This window comes from Neomonachus schauinslandi, chromosome 14 (assembly GCF_002201575.2).
Source record: "Neomonachus schauinslandi chromosome 14, ASM220157v2, whole genome shotgun sequence".
NCBI lineage: Eukaryota > Metazoa > Chordata > Mammalia > Carnivora > Phocidae > Neomonachus > Neomonachus schauinslandi.
Genome location: NC_058416.1, coordinates 16,670,346 through 16,693,088, shown reverse-complemented (window position 1 = coordinate 16,693,088; position 22,743 = coordinate 16,670,346). Strand labels below are relative to the sequence as shown.

Here is a 22,743-nt window from a genome sequence, read left to right as displayed (position 1 = left end):
GGGGCGCGCGGGTGGGCTGCGGGGGAGAGGCGGGCGCGCCGGCCCCTCGGGCCCACCCCTGCGGGCCGGGGCGAGCGCGTGAGGCTCAGGCCCCTTGGCCTGACTGCAGTGGCCTGTCCCACCCTGGCCTTGGGGACGGCTGGCCTTCGCGCCCCGCCAGCTTCCTTGGGGGGGCCGAGGACGAGCCGGTTTCGCTAGGCCCCACAGGTTCAGAGAGGGGGGCCACGTGAGCGCAGGAGCTCGCTCCTACCCCCTCCAGCGCTGGCGGTGCGCAGAGGATTCTTTAAAGGCCTCTGTGACCCTCGTTCTCACTGCCCCTTCACTTGCCCCCCCTCCCCACCCCAGGCATCCCTAGTTTCCTACCCCGAGGTGAAGGGATTTGGACTTCTCTCCCCCCGCCCCCCCCCCAGGTGCTTGAAAGAAGAGAAGGTTGGAGGAGGAGGAGGAGGAGACTGGGGGGGCTGCTGGTGGTGGTGACAGGGCTGGGAGAGCGAGGAGAGGGACGGGAGGAGGGGGCTGGGTGGGGTGGGGGTGACAGGCAGAGAGGAGCCTGGTCAACAAGCCAGCACCACTCTGCTAGGAGGCCGAGGCCGCTCCCGCAGCCGACGCATGCAGTGTGAGGAGACACACATAGATTGCTTTCCTGGGGGCTCTTTGTCAGCCACCAGCACAGAGAACACACACTGACACACACGTACACAAAGGTGTGAGCCAGGTTGTGGGAGGTAAGTGGGGGAAGGAGAAGGAGGGGGAAACAGTGTCTGCGGTGGGCTTTGGGGTGGACGGGCAGGGGGGATGGGCCCTGAGGGGCTCTGGGGTGCTTGTGAGGTGAGCATTTCCAAGGCTGTGTGCTTGTGTGGTGGTGGTGGTGGGGGGGGACACACGATGACCTTCCCCTCCTCACGAAGACCTAAAAGGGAAAAGCAACCCCTAGCGAGATCCCCTCTGTGCTGATGATTTTCAGGGACTTGTTGGCAACTCAGCGAGGGTTGCCATAGCTTTTTTATGTAGGGTGACCAGAACCGGCTGAAACTGGTTTGAGGCAGATCAGCTCCTGAACACAATGCAGTCACTGAGCTACTACAGTGGGATAGCAGCTTCCTCCCTTCATGGCAGCCAAAAGCAGAGGAGCTTGCAGGAAGGTACCATCCCAACACAGTATGTGAATGCACACTTAGACACCACACAGCACTGGTACGTGACTAATGGAGCCCTAAAAGATTCTGTGTAGAGAAGATGGAAAAAAATGTGCAGGTTTGCAAGGTCTGAGATTACTTGGGCTTTTCCTGCCTTTTTCTTTTGCTTAAGGGATGGACAAGGAGCTGAGATTTATGACCCTTATTAAAGAAAAAATGTGCCTTGCTAGGGTGGGGACACTTGGTTTATACAGTCTCTCTCTCTCTCTTTCTCTGTGTTTCTAACAAAACAAAACCAAAATGAACTGATGGATTTGTAATGGTAGTTTGTTTGTTGCTGGAGAATGCTACTTTGCATGCTTTTTTTTTTTTTTTTTTCTCTTGCAGGGTATGTTCTGTTTTGTGCTTTTCCTTTTAGAAGCTACTAAAGGGTGTTGGGGATACTTCTGACTATTATGAAGGCCAAAAGGTAACAGTATTGTTCTAGGAAATGAGCATAAATGCGTTCCAGTGATACTGTAAGGCATACATGCTGTCTTTTTTTTCCTTGTAGGCCTGTTGACTGGGGCTGCTTTTAACCCTTTCATATTTGCAGAGAATGCAACCGTGTGACAGTAACTGAACATTGGGCCAAAGTCTTTCCAAAAGGTCAAGGTTCACAAGGTGAGATATGATATTTTGAGCATGAATTTAAGTGTTTATTTGAAGGTCCATGCAGAGACAGATGGACAGTGGATTGGTACCCTGGAGATAATTTGGGGCTCAGAGTGGAGAAGGAATACTCTTAATGTTATCCAGGTTTAATGGGATTAGAGTGACTTTATGATGGTTTTGCTATCAAGACAAAATCAGAATGACTTCATTAGCTCGCATGTGGCTAGTCCTTTAGAAAGAGGCAGGCCTGGAAAGACGCAAGTTTAGAGAATGGTAGGCATCAGGGCCTTGTGGAGAATGCACTGCTTTGCATAAGACTAAAGCAGCACACATGTAGCATTATCCCGATGATGATCAAAAAAAAAAAAAAAAAAGGAAGGACTTGGCCAAATCGAGGCAGCTTAGCCTCCTTTTTAGGATTTGAGGAGTCTGAAGGTAGATTTGCCTTTTGTTCATTCATCACCTTCCTTTTACCTTGTGCTCTGTGTTAACCTGAAAGGTTTGTCAACTCCGAGGCAAGTGGTGGAATGGCTTTTATTGATTTGGGGGGCTGTTGACGGTGAGTTTGCCATTGGATTATTGGTGGTATACATTTTAACGTGGAATGCTAATGCCGTACCAGGAGGAAACCGGCTAGTCTGGCTTCATCTGTGTAAAGATGCCTGTTAACTCAAAGCTTTATAGCAGTGGATGGTGGAAAATGTCTGATGCCTTAGAGAGCTTGCAGTTAAATTCGAGCTGGCATTTTTCCGCACCCCCCCAAAACCAGAGGTTTTCGAGGAGCAGGGAGAAGAAAGCAGTAAGGAGTCTAGCAAAGTGAAGAACAAAGGCAGTGAGCGCTTACAGGGGGAACACTGAACATTTTGCCTTGGGGTTCCTGGTGCAAAGAGCTGCAACTTCCCCAAACAGGAAACCAAGCAGCTCCAGAATCCTATCCAGCATGATCTCAACGACAGAGAGAACTCCTTCGGTGTCCTGGTTTGGTAGAAGTACAGTCAAGAGGAGCCCATAGAGGACAGGATTGAAAATACATTTGTCCCCTACTTTGAAGAGGGGATTTTGTGCCTCCTGGATTTGTGCAGAGTCGAGTCTTTTCAGAAATGCCGAGGATCTTAGAATATGTGAACTTGTGTGCTGGCAGTTGGTGGGCAGAGTGTCTGCAGTGAAGGGTGTCAAGTAGGCAAGGGTTTGCATTGTTAAGGATTTTTTTCATGTGATTGCAGAGCATCCAGTGTGTGATAAAGCTGGCAAAAGGGAAGCGAGGGCATGGTTAGCTCAGAATACTTTGTGTAGTATTTAATAAAGATAAATGTAATCTTGGCCTGATAGGCCAGTAAATAGCTTACATGATGGAACAAAATTCTTTACAAATCACTGTGCTAAAATTGGTGTTCAATTCTACATCATTTTCGACTGCCAGAGGTTTTGTGTCTGAGTGTGGTAGAAATCTGCTTGCAAAGCAGATCGCAGTCCACGTTGTATGATCTGCTGCTCCTGCTTTTCTGGTGCCAACTAAACTCAGATGGCTGATATGATAAACCTTAATGAGCTTAATACAATAAGCTGTTTTATAATTTAGTCCTTCACTCCTGTCTTTAGAAAGTCAGTGATTTTTATTTAACTTTGACAGCTAACCCCGTGCAATGAATGTTTCTTGATAGTATGTTTTAAGAGCCCTTTTTGTAAGGCATTGCATGTCACAGAATGTTCTGGTTTACTCTCTCCGTCGTTTTTAGCTTTGTTACTCCTCCTCCCCCCCCCCCCCCCAGAAGGCTCCTGGAAAATCGCATTTGTTTTGCATTTAGGCCAGTCTTTCCAGCTGCAAGGGCTGTTTAAGCTTGGAGAGCTGGTTCTCCGGGGCAGCAATCAGGAGCTCATCTGTGGACTGAGGTTTGTCTCAGGTGGCGGTCTCCTGCTGAGGTATAACAATGTAGCAGGCCCAGGTCTCCGGGGACAGGAACAGGAACGGAGAGTTTTCTGGGCTTGGGAATGTGAATGTGAGTGTGGAGAATGAGCAACAGCATTCTCCTTCCTGGAAGAGCCAGGAGGGAACGGGGTGGCACCCACACTTGGGGCCGGGCCTGTGTCCTTGCTGTCACTGTCGCCATGCAGATGGCCACACCTGGAGCCTGCCAGGGATTGCCTGCGGCAGGCTCCGAGGATGACAAGCTGGCCATCCCCTCTGGAGGAGGGATGTGGGGGTTTGGCTGATGAGGGTACACTGGAAAGTGTCACAGGGTGTTGAACCTTTGTTTTCATCATTTGCTTACTTGGAATTATTTTCTCCACGTTAAGAAACATGAGACCCAGGGCTTTTAGGACTTTTCAGCATCCTGCTTCAGGAGAGGAGGCTTGTTTCTCTCCCGCCGCCCCCCTTTTCTCACAAAGAGATTCCCTGCCCCCGTCTACCTTGACTCCTTTTTCAAGAAGGGTTTAGGAGGGAGGCAGCCAACATGTAGATGGAATTTTCTACATACACCTTTGACTAGGATGAGTTAGAATTTTCAGATTTGTGTCTCCGTCCTCCTTTTTTTCTTCCCTTGAAATGCTTTCTTGGGTCTGTCTTCTGTTGGGTTTGAATAACCTCCCTCATCTCCTTGCTAGAACTCCCCATCTAGCTGTTCACAGCTGGAGCAGAGGTTGTCCTGATGTGGGACCCCAGGACGGTTGCCAGTGCAAGGGAAACCGGAAGTATCTGGAAAAGATTTGGGGTTGCTCCCTCCTCATTCCCCTAACATCTCTTCCTAATCTGTACAGTAACCATATCTGCAGTAAACATTGAGGAAATCTACACCTGTGTGTTAATTATATTTGAGGGATGGATCTTTAACTGAGTCATGGTTAAATAATTAACTTTTTTCACTTTTACATTTACATCCAGTAAAATTTACCCTGGTGTGTAGTTTTACAGGTTTTGACAAGCGTATAGCGCTGTGTATCTACCATCACTATCCACAGGGAATGTTTCCATCACCCCCGGAACTTTCCTCCTGCTGTACATTGGTAGGCAGATTCTTCCCACCGCAACCCTTGGCAACCACCGATGTGTTCTGTCCCTATATTTGGTCTTCTCCAGAATGCCATACAAATGGCTTCTTTCACTTAGCAAAGTGCATTTGAGATCCATCCATGTTGTCGCGCGTCTCCGTACTGGCCGTTTCTCTGTTGCCAAGCTGTAGACCCCTATATGGACATACCACAGTTTGTTTATCCATTTCCCCGGGACGTTTGGGTTGCTTCTCCCTGGGGGTGCTTGCGGGGGTGCTTGCGAGGAAAGCTGCTGTAAACATTTGCATACTGGCTTTTGTCTGAATGTAAGTTTTTATGTCTGTGCCCTAAATACTTCGGGGGAAGTGGCATGGCGGGGCCATACGGTCAGTACCTAAGAATTAGAAGTCTGAATGAAAACACCTTCAGCTCTTCTTCGCAGCTCCTGAGCGCGATCTGGCCTTGTCAGCTGCAGCTAAGACTTCCCAAGTAAGAGATTGCAGGGAGCATTATCTGAAGACACACGAGAGATGATTATGATAATGGACCACTCACTAACGGGATGACATGCTTTATAACCCAGAACTAATTGGAATTAGCCAAAAGTGGGAACAGAAAACTGCCAGTGGTAAAATATCCTTTATTTCCTACAACAGTTATTTTTCATCTCTTCAGAAACATTTGGCAGTTTAATTTTTACATTTGTCTTCAGGTTCAATACCCCGCCAAATTGATAACAGAATCACAATTTTGGAAAGTGGTACCGAAGACCTTTGTTGAAATCTGAGTTGTGTAAACAACGTATTATTAATTATAATTCGTCTGAGTTTTTGACTGCCAAAATATGGGTGTTGTTTTAATATCTGAAGTTATTGTTCAGGTTTGATGCCTTTTAAGGAAATGAAAATATTTAAGCAAAATCTAGGCAATGAAGTAGGGAGATTTGGGGAGCTTTTTTTTTAATCTCAATTTTTTTTTTTAATTTTAACTTTTAAAAATTTTTTTAGAGGATAAAATAGCGTTCAGGAATGGGAAGAACAAACAGACCAAGGTTATGGTGCTGTACAGAGGAGAGCCCGAGAAGTGGGAAATGATCTTCATTTGGGGATTATTTCATCCGTTTTGCAGGTACTGAGTGTTTCCTAAGCACCAGACATTGTGCTAGGCACTGAGAGTACCAAGAGAAAAGGAATCCAGAGCGAACACTCTAGTGGGAAGTTAGCCTACAGATGCTATGATAGGAATGTGAATGGGCTCCCTAATGCCCAGTGTCCAGAGGGAGGAGCCCTTGAGGAGGTGGCTTTTGTGCTGAACCGTGCAAGACACTAAGAGTAGGAACAGCTAGCTGAGAGTAGGGGAAGAGCGCTAGTCCCATGGGGCAGCTTATGGAAAGGCACTGAGCAAGCCTGGTGTTGTGAGCGGGGCCGGGAGAACTGGGTTGGGTGTGGGAGAGTAGGAGATGACATCAGGAGGCAGTCAAGGGCTAGATTTCTGAAGGTCATTCTGTACAGTGCACTCAAGTGGGGACTTCCTTGTGTAGGCGGTAGAAGCAGAAAGCCTTACTTGAAATGACAGAGGTCTTGGGGTAGTGTCTGAGGAGGGAATGGAGACTGTCCAGGCTGGAGGCAGGGAGGTCACATGAAGGGACCACCGTAGCAAATCCAGGAGAGAAGAGGGCCTGAGCCCAGGCGTTGCAGTGGGATGGAGTGGTAGGTGGGGCAGGTGTGTGTACCCGATGAGAAGGGGGGGGTGTGGTAGAGAGGGAGGAGCTGAGGACGGAGCCAAGTTTGTTCCTTGAGGTTACTTGCTGCTGGTTGTTTTTTTCTGTGAGATACTGCATTCAGAAGGCAGAATAGATTGGGAGGGTGGGTGTGAAGGGGCTCCACACAGTGAGTTCACGTTTGGGTTGAGTTGTCCATAGAGGTGTCCTTTGTTGCCTGGATCTGTTTGGGCTGGAGGTCTAAACTGGGAGGAATGGGCTGGGCATAGAACAGAGATGATAGAAGAAAGATGTGAAAAAGGTTGAGTTTGGGGTTCCATAAGATAATGGTTTATATAGTTAAAGCCTTAAAGAAGGAGGGGCTGAAGAACTTAAGATGCATGCTTTGGAAGATTGGAGGGCGAGACATTTCCAGAGAGGCAGAAAGTAATCTTAGTAGCTGACATCTGCAGACACGGCCTCTCATGGTAGGCCTTTCCTCTTGTTATTTCACGTAATACTGAAACGGTGAGAGGAGCTGGGTACTTTTATTCCCAAGGTACAGGTGGGAAACAAAGACCCTGGCCAAGGCCGGCAGCTCATAAACGATACTAGAGGCAGAATTTGAAGCTGGTTCCTCACCACTAGGCTGTTCTGCTTCGGGGAGCAGAATTGGTGGGCATGAGGAAACCTTGGAAGGTGTTTAGGGGTGTGGAGGCTAGGAGGAGGAGCCTGAGAGAGGGCACGGGTAGGTGCTAGGTGGTAAAGCACTAATAAGGTTCAAGTTAGAGGTGGCAGTTGACGACGGCCGAGGTGAGAACACGTAATAGGGAAGTTTGGGATACAGTTGAGGTTCCCTTGTAATTAGCCCCGTTTTCCTGACTTCACTCAGCATGGAGAGAAGAGAGTCGGTACGTCAGAGACGGTGGGAGAAAGCGGGTTGAAAAGAATACATTTTTACTGGGCAGTGTAGGGTGAGGATATAAAAAGGAAGAAAGATGGAACCGGGATGTTTTTGTTTTTATTTATTCTTTGAGAAGGATGAACTCAAAGTAAATTGGAAGTAGTGCTGAGAAGAATCTTTTGTCTCAATAATAAATAAACACAGTTTAAAGAATTCTTTGAATCATCTTCTGCAGACGGGAAGTTCTGAATTTTTCCTCTTTTAGAATGAGAGGGGGAGAGCAAATTCTACTTGGTCTAAATCTGGAAACTAAAATAAGTCATTTTTAGACAAACTCAAAGTGGCCTTTTTACCTGCCCCAAGTACTCCCTCCTAAGTGGCCTGTAGTCAATGGTCATTAGGGACGGAAAATGCAGGTTTTGTATTGTTTTCGGTTAGATATTAGTACAACTTGACATAATTAGAGATTCCAGGCATCTTACAGGATTTAGAGAGGCCTAAAGATAAAATCAAGGTGTAGTTCTTGAATGTTTTCTCAACTCAGCCTTTTTTTTTCTCTTTGGGACACAAACTCTGGCTTTGCAAAGGCTGACTCATTGGTCTCATGGGTATTGATTTTGATCATTTTCTTCTATGAGGAACAAATTCTTTCTAGGGATCTGAATCATAATTAGGTGGCTGAAAAACTTACTGAGTTAGAAAATTCAAAGCCCTGTATTTGTTTTTGTTTTTAAAGCTCCCTTAGCTGGAAATACTTCAAAGATGTATACTTACCTCCTTTTCTTTTTCTTTTTTTTTTAAGATTTTATTTATTTGACAGAGAGAGACACAGCGAGAGAGGGAACACAAGCAGGGGGAGTGGGAGAGGGAGAAGCAGGCTTCCCGTCGGGCAGGGAGCCCGATGCGGGGCTCGATCCCAGGACCCTGGGACCATGACCTGAGCCGAAGGCAGACGCTTAACGACTGAGCCACCCAGGCGCCCCGACTTACCTCCTTTTCTACAGTGAGCCCAAATTGGGGAGAGGGAGGGGTGGGTAGGTGGACCTAGAACCTAGCACGCTGGACTCCCAGTCTAAAGCAGCTTGCGTCATTACGGACTGTCTCTGTGCCGTCCAGTGTTATGTGCTGGGTGGTGTAGGCACTAGCTCATACATACAGTCCTTACGTCCTGTGAACCACACAGGTGCTCATTGGTAAGCTGGTCTTTAACTGTTTTGCTGATTTAACAGAGCAAGAGTGGGAGAGGTAGTTTGAAGTCTCTAGTTTGAGACGTGATCATGCCTAGTGTTCTAGTTAAGTCTGGGGGCTCAGTCCACGGGGATTTTCAGTGGCCTTTGCCTGGCTCTCAGTGATGACATACGCCTGTTTGCTTAGCCCTTGGTGACCTAGAGCTGCATTCTGCCAACTTGGGACCTTGAGCAAGTTCCTTAAATTCTAGGCCATGCTTTTCTTGAGGGTTGTTGCGAAGATTAAGTGCATGTAAAGTGTTTAGCGGAGTGCCTGCTACGGGGTAAGTCCTCCCTCAAATCTTAGCTGTTCTGTGTTCCTCAGCTTCCCTGGTTTAGGGGAAGGGCCTTTGCTCTGACATTCTTCTCTCATCGTAGAGGGCGTTGTTTTTCCTGTCCTGCCTCTTAGCTCATTTTTAAGTAGTTTTGTTTTGGTTTGTTTTGGCCCATGAAAATCCACAGTTGAGTGTCTCCTGCCTCGTCTGTAATGTCTTCAGTGATAGCCGCCCTCTACCTGGTTTAAAGTGGGGGAAATGTAAGCAGGAGGGGAACTAGTGTCCTAATTCCCACTTGGCTGGACATTCACTCGTAGCTGGAAAATGTCAGATGAATTTCGTCATTATTATCTCGTACTTCGACTGTCTTTGCTTCCAGAAAAATCCAGCCCAATCAGTGATGGTTATAGTCTAGTTGATGTGATTTATGTTAACCGGAGTTAAAAGAAACAAAACCTGATTGTGAAAATATGGCAGGTTAACCACAGTTTCACTTTGTTTCCCGCATTTGCTGGGCAGTGACCAGATAGTCAGTATCTTGCACACTGGGGTTTGGTGGTGATAGAAGATTGAGTGGAGAAGGAATCTGTGGGTGATATTTTAATGTCAGTGTAGTGGGCGCTAGTCACGTGCTGCTGTGGACTGCTTGCAGTGTGGCTAGTCCTAACTGGGATGGGCTGTAAGCATAGAATACACACCAGGTTTTGAAGACTTATACAAAAGAAAAAAAAAAAAGGTGGTAAAATATTTCATTAATACTTTTTCATATTGATTACATGTTGAAGCAAGGCTATTTTGGTGGAATACAATTTATTACTCAATTAAAATTATTAACTTAAAATTTATTTACCCCCCCACACCCCCCCTTTGTTTCTTTTATAAATGTGACTGCTAGAAAATTTAAAACTATATATATGGCTTTCATTCTTCTATTGGACAGGGCTGTTCTGGAATGTTGGATGGACATCTAACGAAATTTAGCAGTGAAATCTGTCTGGTGCCCCGAAGTATTCATGTTCATTGATGTTGAGTTCCCCTTTCGATTGGTAAAGGTAGTGTAAAGACGATGCAATGTCTCCTGGTTAGAGAAACTCGCGCTCCTCTGGTTTGGACCTCTTTTCTCTCCCACATATTCCTAGTTCATCTCTCTGCACTACTGGGTCTAGACAGCCGTGCCAGGCTGGTGTCTGCTTCCGAATGGACAGGGAGCCAGTGTTTATCACAAGTTTACCATGTGCTGGATGCTCACACTTAACATGCCCTGTGAAGTATAATTACCATCCCTGGTGAGACTCGAGAGAGGTGAAGTGACTGGCCCAAGGTGGTACGCTCGTGAGTGACAGACCTTGGATTTGGGCCAGGGATGAGCTGGCTTTGAGGTCATACTGCCTTTTCCAAATAACGGCTCCTGCTTGGTGCTCGTGTCTTGTACCTCTTCCTCAGAGTCCCATGCCTGGTCCTGGGTGCCCTTGTTGTCTACATAGCGTTTCTCACACTTTCAGGTTGCATGCAAATCACCTGGGGATGTGTTAGATAATGCAGATAGTGATGCAGTAGGGCTGAGTGGGCCCCAGGTTCTGCTCATCTGACAAGCTGGCCGGTCATGGTGATCTGCTGCTGGACCACACGTTGGGTAGCAAGGGTCTCCATCGTTTCCCTTGGTTTTGGACCTGCTTCCTCTGCTTCCAGAGTGATCTGATTCTCCAAAACTTGCCTCACTCTGCAGGGGCTCACCCTGTGGCTTTGCATGGGATGCCAGTGAGCGCAAATGGGGTCAGAACCGGTTTCGGTCGCCGGTGTCCACACTGGCTTGACTGTTGATTTCTGCGTACACACGGTCTGACCAGATCAGTGTGTTCCTGTTGCTACATAACTGCATTACTCCTCCTTTAGTATCTTAACCCCTTTGACACCTGTAGTCTGATAAAACAGAAGATAATTGTAATACTGAGATATGTGGCAGGGGTATCTATTTTAAGTCCTTGTGATGAAGACTGGCCTTAAATTGACACTTGGGGGTGACTCTGCCGTGTTTGGTTCAGAGAGTCAGTATCTGATGGGAGATGAGGACTCAGAGCAGTTGGCCTGCCACTATTTCTGCCTCCGTGCCTGGCAGGGAATCGAGGTGACTTGTGACTTTTCTTTTTTTTTATGGTTTGGAACATTTTTAAAATTATTTTATTTTATTTTATGCTTTTTGCCTCATTGTTATTTTTTAAAATTTTATTATGTTATGTTAATCACCGTACATTACATCATTAGTTTTTGTTGTGGTGTTCCGTGGTTCATTGTTTGCATATAACACCCAGTGCTCCATGCAGTACGTGCCCTCTTTAATATCCATCACGAGGCTAACCCATCCCCCACCCCCCTCCCCTCTAGAACCCTCAGTTTGTTTCTCAGAGTCCATCGTCTCTCATGGTTCGTCTCCCCCTCTGATTTCCCCCCCTTCATTTTTCCCTTCCTACTATCTTTTTTTTTTTTTAACATATAATGTATTATTTGTTTCAGAGGTACAGGTCTGTGATTCATCAGTCTTACACGATTCACAGTGCTCACCATAGCACATACCCTCCCCAATGTCCATCACCCAGCCCCGCCATCTCTCCCACTCCCCACCACTCCAGCAACCCTCAGTTTGTTTCCTGAGATTAAGAATTCCTCATATTAGTGAGATCATATGATACATGTTTTTCTCTGATTATGACTTTTCCTTAGAATAGGAGTTCCAGTGAGCCACCTCACACAGAAGTGTGGAAGGATGGTTCATCAACACCACCTCCTTCTCCAGCACACGATGAAGGCAACCACCCTGGAGTCCTTGGATCAGGAGGTCTCGGGGGAAGGTCTTGGTCTTTGGCCAAATAAGAAATTGAGTTTCGGGATGGAGCTTGGGGTATTGTGTTTGAACTCTAAGAGCCTGTGCAAAACTTCAGTGTATTTTTTATTTTTTTAATTTAAAAAAGTTCTAAAAACATTTAAAAATTTTTAATTTTTAAAAAATGATTATTAGAGAGAGAGAGAAGGTGCGTGCACTTATGCGAGCAGGGAAAGGGAGAGAATCCTCAAGTAGACTCCCTGCTGAGCATGGAGCCAATCCCAGGATCCTGAGGTCATTACCTGAGCGGAAATCAGGAGTCTGACACTCAAATGACTGAACCACCCAGGTGCCCCATAATTTTTTAAATTAAAAAAAATATATTTAAGTAATCTCTACACCCAATGTGGGCCCTGAACTAACAACCGCAAGATCAAGAGTTACATGCTCTTCTTACTGAGCCCCCCCAGGCGCCCCCCAGTATATTTTTTAAATTTGGGGATGTGCATTGATTAAGTAAGCTAATGATAAAATGATGTCTGTTACATGAGATAGCTTACCATCCCCATCTCTCTATAAGAAAACTCCATTTCACAGAAATCCTAGTTGAATTTTAGATCTTGCTGGAAATTTGGACTCAGGAGTTGTATGATATATGAATCTGGCACACTGAATAGGATTTTTAATTGTCGGCTAGATCTGTCAGCTCCCTGCTTGGTGCAGAATCCTGTGCCTGGTGTGGTGGGGGTGCCTGGCTGGCCCGTGAGTGTAGCTGCTGAGGAGTCAGAGACTGCTGGAAGGGCAGTGGGGTGGGGTTGGGGCAATAGAAACAAGGCTGGGTGTTCAGGATGGGCAAGGCCATGGGGTCAGCCCTGGAGAAAGAGGTTGGAACTATGGAAGTTATCTGGGTCGGAGGTGAGCTCAGAATGCAGTGGGGTAGTAAGTCCCCAGCCTTTCTGGAGCATGCCAAGTGTCAGGAGAAGTTAGGAGTCAGAGACGAGATAGGTGCTCAGCGGTCGTCAGAAGGCAGAGTGAAAATGGATGGTCACGAGTCTAGTGGACAGGCAGGAACAAGTGGGTCAGTGAAAGTACAGGACAGCAGTGGTTGGGCGATGGGGACTGTGTGCGCTCAGAGGAAAGGCCCCCCGGAAGGACTGTGGGGTGTGTGAACAGGTGAACGGGTGAGAGCAGGATGAGCTACCGTTGCCGGTGATCGCCGGATAACTGAATCAGCACCAACTCTACATGGCAGCCTCCATGTGATATGGTGGGTGGGGACACGCATTGCTCAGCTGGCGGAGGTTAAGAGAACGGACTGGGAGAAGCAGTAGCTCCTTCTACGCAAGATTCACACGGGAAGGCATTAAAACACTAGATTGTTTGGAGTTTGCCTGCCTTCACAGGACACGTGATCAAGACATAGCTTTTCAAACTCACACTGGAAGAAAAGGAGCTGATGATGAGGCCATGACTGCTGCCAGGGGGAACTCCCACGTCCCCTCGTACTGAGCTTGCTCTGCGTTCTTTTCAGGGCCACGTGGCCTCTGCTCTCTTTGTGCCTCTCCTTTGGTAGAACTGCGTTCTCTTTCCGGTGCACTTGGCAAACATGGCTGTCCCTCAGCCCCTGTGTTCCCACATCCTCGTCTACAGTACTAGTAACATCACCTGTATTGCTCGGTCCCACTTCAGGTTCTCCAGACCTCGGGCTAATTGGTCCTGGTCTACTCAGCTGTGGCTCGGAGGGCAGGGTTACTGCTAACCCTACATGGGTGGTAGTTTGCATTGGGCTAGCGAAACACCCCCTACCGAAACATCTACGACCCGACAAGGGTGCGGTCTTACCCTGTTTTAGGCTCTGAGTGGTTAACAGATATGCCGAGGCTAAGTTGTTGGGAATTGACATTCGTGCCTGGATCTTTCTGATCCCAATTTCTACACCCTTTACTATTTTTCAGTATAGTAGCTAAGGTGTAGGAACTCTTTTGAGTGTAGAGCTGGACTCTTTTGTTGATTTTCTGTTTACTCAAAATCACAAAAACAGGGCGCCTGGGTGGCTCAGTTGGTTGAGCGACTGCTTCGGCTCAGGTCATGATCCTGGAGTTCCAGGATCGAGTCCCGCATCGGGCTCCCTGCTCGGCAGGGAGTCTGCTTCTCCCTCTCCCACTCCCTGTTTGTGTTCCCTTTCTCGCTGTGTCTTTCTCTGTCAAATAAATAAATAAAATCTTTAAAAAAAAAAAAAATCACAAAAACAGTATGTTTAGTTTTCAGCATTTGCTCCATAAATGCATAGCAAAGGCCGATTGTCTGAGTTATGCGTTGGAATGACACACCGGAGGTAGGAAATTTGGCCAAATGGCTGGAGGCATTATTCAAGCCTAATGTTTAGGGTCTCATGTGTACATAGATGTGTATTTGAGGCCTCTCCCAGGTAGGGGGGATGGGTGTGTGTGTGTGTGTGTGTGTGTGTATGTGTGTGTGTGTACGTACTCGTGTTACTCGTGTTTGGGGCCCCTCATAGGTACATACCTGTTTGGCAAAAGGCAAGTCTGGTTTATCTGGCCAATGTTAATTTTGGGAAAGTTGAAACACATAGTTCAGCACTTGAGTGGTAATAATTAGGCTTTAATGCTTTTGATTTTAGATGACTCGTAGAATTGTAAAACTTTTCTGTTCTTGTCTGGAGCATTAGGATATTGTCAGCCTCCGCTGGAATTTCACATGTAGCTCTAACCTCTTTGGTTACACAGTGCTCTTATTTCAGGTCATCGAGGATAGGAAACATTTGTTCTGCATTTATTGTGCTTAGAAGACCTTGCGGGGCTGCCTATCTGCAAGAGGCATTTAAGGGTGCTCATTATATCCCAGGTAGTGGTTGGGAATTCTGATGGCATCGATCTTGTTGTCCCCTCACTGAGAGCACCAGAGCTGTGGCTTCATTTCTTCTAGGGCTTTCTCTATGCTAGAATCCCCTCGCTGACCTTGTTTTGATGTTAGAGTAACTCACAGTAATTAGTACTTAACTATATCCCAGGTATTCCGGGTAGGAGTAAGTACCTATCTGGATTGTTATTATTACTTTTAAAGATTTTATTAATTTATTAGACAGCAGGGGGAGGAGTAGAGGGAGGGGGACAAGCAGACTCCGTGCTGAGCAGGGAGCCCGACGCGGGGCTCGATCCCACGATCCCGAGATCATGACCTGAGCCTAAACCAAGAGTCGGACATTCAATCGCCCGAGCCACCCAGGCGCCCCTGGATTGTTTTATTTAACCTTCACAATAACTCTGTGAAGTGGATCTTATTTTTTCCCATTTTACACATGAGAAAACAGAAGCTTGAAGAGGTTAAGTAACTTGCCCAGAGTCTTGTAACTTCTTTTTTTTTTTTTTTTTTAAAGATTTTATTTATTTGAGAGAGAGAGAGAATGAGAGACAGAGAGCATGAGAGGGAGGAGGGTCAGAGGGAGAAGCAGACTCCCTGCCGAGCAGGGAGCCCGACGCGGGACTCGATCCCGGGACTCCAGGATCACGACCTGAGCCGAAGGCAGTCGCCCAACCAACTGAGCCACCCAGGCGCCCCGAGTCTTGTAACTTCTAAGGGGAAGAGCCAGGACTCACTCCACAATTGGTCTTACTCCAAAGCCCATGCTTTTAACCACGACAGCATACTGTGGTTTATAGGCGTCATTTCTACGGCCAGTCGATGGCAGGCTCAAATATCTTTGAGGTTCAAAGCCGCCGCTTCTGGGTCCACCAGTATTTCTCCTGTTGTCAAGATCTGCAAGGTATTTCGGGCTTGCTCCGTGACGCTGAGGTGGCTCTGGCTGCTGCAAGTAGGTAAACGTTGAGAGATACCTTGCTCCCTCTCCTGATTTTTCTTCCTTGACCGCATATATGTGTACCTACTTGTGCGCCTGTGTGTTTTACAACACAAGTAGCCTCCTTTGGCAGTAACTGTAGAGCCAGCCAAACCATGTCTTTATCCTCCCTTCTGCGGTGTTAAAGTTAAGGCAGAGCCCCTGTAGAATTACCTTTTTATTATGCTTCCTCCGTGTTTGGAGATTTGTTCGCTCGCTCCTTCTTGAGTTGTCCTCAGGGTTGATGCGGAGGTGCCCATGGAGCCGAGCCACTGGGAGAAACACGGAGTTAAACGTTGTTCGGGAAGATGGGCCGGAAGCATCTCCCCCACACTCCATTCCAGAATGCATTCCTGTTTGCTAATAACCATCTCCCAGGGAGAAGAGCTGCTTACACTTTGTTTCAAGCATGTCCCAAAGATACCTCACCCAAAAGCTTCTGGCCTCCCAGTACTCTTGGGGGTGCTCCCAGCCTGGGTCCCCAGAATGAAGATTCTCACGGAGAGTTCACAGCAGCAGTTTAGGAAGGAAAAGTGTTGTGTGCATGAGTCTGTGTGCATGCACGCATGCATTTGACCCAGCATTTCCCACATTCCCGGGCTGTGGAATCCCTTCTTTTTGGTGGCACATTCCTGGGTGAACATCCTTCAAGCTGTTGGCTGTCACTGATGTGAACTTAGTGAAAAATGGGGGGGCCTTGAGAGGAGTAGGGCCAGAGCTTCCTCCAATCTCTTCCTTTTAGTATAATATACGGATTGGTGAAATGATGTGATTCATTGTGTGTGTTTCTGCTTTCTGTCTATCCCAAGAAGAGAATTTGTGAGTGAGTTTATATGTAAGGTCAACAGCCAGTAGGCCTGCTGTGAGTGATAACTTCCGGGGGAGGCTCTTAGTTGTATGTCATAGTTGAAAGTAGTACTTTTCATAATTCCAAACACCTTTTAAATGAAACTGGTGTCTGGTGAGACTCGTTGGATGCTCAGGCGGTGGCTTCACTTTGGAATGAATGTGAGAGCAGTTGTGATCAGGATGCAGGAAGCCCTTCACGCACACCCTTCCTCATCAGGTGGAGAGCAGGGGGCTGGGTTAGCTGGAGCAGTGACCTCCACCATCTCCACCTGGATGACGTGGGGCATCGGGGGAGGCAGGTTTATGGTGATTTGAAGAGGATTAGGTCTTGGTGAGAGGGGGACAGGGTGATGAGGGGAAAATCTTTTGTTTACCTGGAGCGAGGTTTTCAACCTTAGCGCTGTCGACATTTGGGGCTGCAAAGTGCTGTGTTGTGGGGCTGTCCTGTGCATTGTAGGATGTTTGGCAGCATCCCTGACACCGATACCCACCCCTTACCTCACCCCCCCGCCAACTTGTGACAACCAAAGGTGTCTCTGGACCTTGCTAGATATCAGTGTTGGTGGTGGTGGAGGAGAAGGGGCAAAATCGCCCCACTTGAGAACCATGGACTTAAAGCCTTATAGCAAGAACAGTACTTCAAAACTTTGGGTAGTAAGAATTCCCAGCAAAGACCTCCAAGGGAAGCAAGCAAGCATCTTGAAACTGTACAAATCCCCTAAGAAATGCAAGATACCTTGAGCTGCTAGTTTTCTCTGCCGTGTTGTCTAATGCTAGAAGTCTCAAAAATATTTGCAAATATATATATTTTTTTTTAATAAAGATTTTATTTACTTATTTGACAGAGAGAGAGATAGCGAGAGCAGGAACACAAGCAGGGGGAATGGGAGAGGGAGAAGCAGGCTTCTTGCCGAGCAGGGAGCCTGATGTGGGACTCGATCCCAGGACCCTGGGATCATGACCTGAGCCGAAGGCAGACGCTTAACGACTGAGCCACCCAGGCGCCCTGCAAATATTTTAAATTTAGTATTTAAGATGAAAATAAATGCTGGTAAAATGAGTAAGAAACCGCAGGAAACGGATCTGCTGGTTAACTATAGCGTTTCAGGGACAAAGGCTTCCACGCAGGATTTAGGGTTTATGTGCGAAAACTGAGAAGGCTTATTCAGGTGACAAAGGAAGATTACTTTGAAGTTCTCTATTATATACTCAAAATATCACTTCTAATTTAGAAAATCTATCCTTTTGCTTCAAGCCAGAATTGTAGAGATGCTACTAAAAAATGGTATTTATAAAATGCCAAAGGAATGCTAAAGCTTTTATGTGTTTTACTCTTGAACGAGGAATCCTTTGTTTTAGCACTTTAAATGGGCAAGTGATTTCTTAAGTTTGGTATACTGGAATTCACCAAACATGTTTCATTAAAAAAAAAAAGGCACTTTACATCTAACTAATAGCGAAGAAATTCAGATTTTTTTTTTTTTTGCTTTCTTGCAAAATCTTTTGAATAACCCACTTCAAGCAGAGGCTGTAATGAACTTTCCTGAAGTTTATTGGTGGTGACAGGTTTAGCCCAGATCCTTTCAGTATTTCTATAAACTCATTGATGAATTAGCAAATGCCGGCACCAGGGTCTTTTAGTTAAAAGAACGTAAATCCAGTGGGAAATAGGGGTAAAGCAAAAGTGCCTTTGACAGAATTTACCAGGATTGATGACTTTGACTATCCCTAAGTTCATAGGAAATAAAAACTTTCATCTACTTCCCTGTAGGTATGAGATTTTGAAAATGTGCACCTCCACCTGGCGGGTGAACTTTGAAAAATATTTTCCCCCTGCCTTCCCATCATCCCCTGCTCTTTTTTGGATTCAAGTGACAGAATGTTTGGTGTGCATCCTAACCCTTTTTATGAATTTTACATAGCTCTTCATTTTACATATCTATGTAGAAGCATGTAAAATGCAATATGCTTGTTTTTTCTTTTTAAGTTTAATGTAATTTAGATACTGTTTTATGACTTGATTTTTTTTTTTTTGTCCACTAAATGGTATACCTTGATTGGTCCACGTCTGTACTTACATCTACCTTTTTTTTTTTAAAGATTTTATTTATTTGAAAGAGAGCGAGAGAGAGCACGAACAGTGGGGAGAGGGAGAATCAGGCTCCCCGTGGAGCAGGGACCCAGACGTGGGGCTAGATCCCAGGACCCCGGGATCACGACCCGAGCCATAGGCAGACGCTCAGCTGACTGAGCTACCCAGGCGCCCCTGTCTACCTTTTTTAAAAAGGATTTATGTATTTTCTATAGAAAGAGTGAACACATGAAAGTGGGGGAGAGGCAGAGGGAGAGAATCTTTAAGCAGACTCTGCACTGAGCAAGGGGCCCAGTATGGGGAGGTGGGGCTCTGTCCCAGGACCCATGAGATCATGACCTGAGCTGAAACCAAGAGTCAGAGGCCTAACCGACTGCGCCACCCAGACGGCCCTCATCTACCTTATTTTAATGACTGCATAATACTCCATAAAAAAGGATGTATCATTAAGTAATGTGAATGTATTTAACACTATTGAACTGTATACTTAGAAATGGTTAAGATGGGGCGCCTGCAGGGCTCCATAGGTTAAGCGTCTGCCTTCGGCTCAGGTCATGATCCCAGGGTCCTGGGAATCGAGGCCCACATTGGGCTCCCTGGTCAGCGGGGAGCCTGCTTCTCCCTCTCCCCCTGCCCCTCCCCCAGTTTGTGTTCTCTCTCGCTCACTCTCTCAAATAAATAAAATTTCTTAAAAAAATGATTAAGGTGGTGAATTTCACATTATGTGTATTTTAGCGCATTTTTTAAAAAGATTTTATTTTATTTATTTATTTTTTAAAGATTTTATTCATTTATTTCAGAGAGAGAAAGTGAGAGAGAGAGAGAGAACAAGAGGGGGGAGGGTCAGATGGAGAAGTAGACTCCCTGCTGAGGAGGGAGCCAGATGTGGGGCCCGATCCCGGGACTCCAGGATCATGACCTAAGCCGAAGGCAGCTGCTCAACCGACTGAGCCACCCAGGCGCCCCTAAAGATTTTATTTATTTATTTGACAGAGAGAGACACAGCGAGAGAGGGAACACAAGCAGGGGGAGTGGGAGAGGGAGAAGCAGGCCTCCCGCGGAGCAGGGAGCCCGATGCGGGGCTCGATCCCAGGACCCTGGGACCACGACCTGAGCTGAAGGCAGACGCCCAACCACTGAGCCACCCAGGCGCCCCTTTAACGCATTTTAAGAGGATTACCAAAGTTGATTTAATCATCTCCCTACTGATGGACATTTACATTTTTTCCAGGATTTTGCTGCACCAAACATTTTTTATACCAACGCTTCTCACTTTGGAAGTTTTAATTTTTTTGGTTGAAAACATACCCCTGTGCCCTAAGGTCCATGACATGTCGTCCAGATACAGGAAATAGGATCCTTGCCTTTTTTTCTTTGGGGGGGGAGGGGAACTAAGGAAAAGAGCCTTTTTTTTTTTTTTTTTCTTTCCCTTTCTGGACTTTCAAGGATTTATTGGTTGTGGGTGTGCTGCTGGAGAGTGAGAATCCTGAGGTAATCTCCTTAGCTGAAGGAGATTCGCAACCATTATTCGCAAGCTCAGTGGGTGTCTGTTTGGGCAAGCCCTTGCCCTGAGCACCTTTTTATTGTTATGTACCAGATATCTGCAGAGACGTCAGGCCAGGTGGATTACCTGGTTTCCAGAGGAATTCCTGGAGGTGAAATGAAGGACAGCCCTAGGGAGGACGTGCTCCGCCAGATACCTGAGTTCTGATAGCCAGGTTCCGCTAGCCCGGGTTCGGGTCGCCTGCCGTGGTTTGGTATTCAGTAAACTCTCAACTTCTGCTTGGAGCTTTTCTAGCGGAGCCATGGCTTTGAAATGCTAACCTGAGGGCAGCCCTGCCCTTTAAATTGACATTCTGCTTTCTAAAGAAAAACCTGAGACAGGTATTTTTGGACGCTTTGTATATTCAGTAAGTAGATATTCCACTGCTCGAGAACCTTAGCACTCTGGGCAAGTCAGCACAATTCTATTTTTGGCTCTTGAGCAAGAAGAAAATAGTGGTCATGTGAATTGCCTGGAGGGGCTTAATTTGGGTACGTTAGACGCGGGTTTCGTTGGACCCTGTGTCCCGTGCCTCTTGGGTCGCTGAGGTGGTCTGGTGGGGGAAGAGGGAGATACAAAAAGGGTCTGAGCAGCTGCAGAACGAGGGGCCCGTCACCGTCCACCTGGGCTCCCACAAAAGGCACAAAGCAAAGCAGAAGCCCCAGGCTTGAGTGTGCGGGAGCGTGTGTGTCCTGACCCGCCAGTATCGCTAGTTGGGGTGAACGTGTCCTCTTCCAAATCCTAGACCCTCTCTGAATGTCGGCGACCATGCTGAGCTGGGGGCGAGCTGTGGTCAGTCCCATTTCCTGAGGAAATGACTGAGGTAGCCAGCTTTTGAAAGCTGCTTCACCCTGGAGCCCCAGGAGCCCAGAGGAGTAGAAATCACATGCGCATTGATTTTCCTTTGAGCAGGGGCTTTGAAATGAAAGGAGCCCTCCGCAGATGTTTTGGTTAGGTTAGTGCTTTGCTTTCAAAAATTATTTTACTGTTCTTCTATTGTAGTTGTCTTTCTGTGGATGTCCTATACACTGGGAAATCAGAACACTGAAGGAGCAGAACTTTCTGTGTCTTCCGTAAGGGTTTCTGGGATTATGTTCTGGTCTGAATTAAGAAACCCAGTGTATTTTAAAGGACTTCAATCGCTTGAATAATAAAACACAATCTTTATGGGATATTTAATTTTTACAGGCAGACTCAGGATGGAATTCTTAGGTTTTTTAATACTTAAAAAAGAATTTATTTGAGAGAGAGCATGTGTGCGTGAGTTGGGGGGGTGCAGAGGGAAAGGATCCCAAGCAGACTCAGCTCTAGAGCCCCACATGGGGCTCAATCTCATGACCCTGAGATCACAACCTGAGCCGAAACCGAGTCAGACGCTTACCGATTGAGCCACCGAGGCGCCCCTTGGATAGTTTTTGATGGAGGAAAATGTAAATTTTGGAATTTGGAATTTATAAGTGATTTTAGCAAACTACGAAGGGAAATTAAATATTAAATCCGTTAACTCCACACGAAAGGGACATTTCTAATGTGCCCTCTCATGGCTTGATATAATTTGGTTTCTAATTTTGTAAATATGAAATCAGGTATTTTCATTTTGAGTCTTTTTTTTTTAATGTTTTATTTATTTATTCATGAGAGTCAGAGAGAGAGAGAGAGAGAGAGGCAGAGGCAGAGGGAGAAGCAGGCTCCCCCCCCCCCATGCAGGACTCGATCCCAGGACCCTGGGATCATGACCTGAGCCGAAGGCAGATGCTTAACCATCTGAGCCACCCAGGCGCCCCTCGAGTCTTTTTTTTTTTTAAAGTAAGAATGCATATGATTCAGTCTTTTCCTCCCATGCCCCCCCCTTCAGCATATTGTGGATCATATTTTCTCTTTTCTTGATTTTACTTTCTTTTCTTTCTTCCCAAGCATTTAGATAACACACAAGAGTTAAAAGCTCTGAAGTTAACTAGGTAGAGGTAAATAAGCCCCGAGGTTCCCTGTTTCCAGGTAGCTGGCACAAATAAAGAAAGGGGTGCTTGTTCAGGCTTTACCTGAAATCCAAGGTTGTCTTTCTTGAGCCATGTAACGAATATCCATATGTTACGTCTTTTTCTTCATATTGCTTTTACTTGCCTCTTCATATATATTTTACATTTTCTATAAAATAGTTATTAAGAACAGCATCCACATTAACTTGAACTTTCTATTAAAAGGATATTTTTCCAGAAGTAGAGCAGGTGCTTAAGAAATATAAACTCCTAAATAAAATTAAGTACCCTTGTCAGTACTTAACTGTTATAACCTGGGCTTATCCAAACATTTGCTTTCCTTCTACCCAGAGGGTAGTTACTGTGCCCAGGGCCCCATTTCTTCCCTGGAAGGGTGGTTATTACCTCTTTAATGACTTCTAGGTATTTCTTTTTTTTTTTTTTTTTACTTTTAATGGTACCTGGTATCTGCTTGCTAAAATCCCCACCAGTCTCAGTTGCCCTGGTAAAAGAGTTCTTTTCTGTCTCCCCTCCTCTCTTTTTTGAGAAATGTAAAATATAACAAAAAGCATAATATGAATTGCATAGCAAGTGCTACCTGTAATGTCACCAGCCGCTATGTGAATGTCTCTCTGTGTGCACACTCTGTTCCCGCCCCCTCTGTCCTACCATTTCCCCCTCCCCCTCTCTCCCCCTCCCTTCTCCCCTCCCTTCCCCTTCCCTCCCC

General features: G+C 46.3%; 1 protein-coding gene across 1 annotated transcript in view; it reads left to right on the top strand.

Moving 5' to 3' along the window:
- Positions 1-1,579: 1,579 nt before the first annotated feature.
- The window catches only part of ZNF532 (zinc finger protein 532), a 105,580-nt gene continuing 84,416 nt past the window's right edge, over positions 1,580-22,743 (top strand). The window contains exons 1-2 of the mRNA XM_021686383.1: positions 1,580-1,605; positions 1,690-1,799. The gene's annotated coding sequence lies outside the window, so the exon portion shown is untranslated. The remainder of the gene's footprint in view (positions 1,606-1,689; positions 1,800-22,743) is intronic.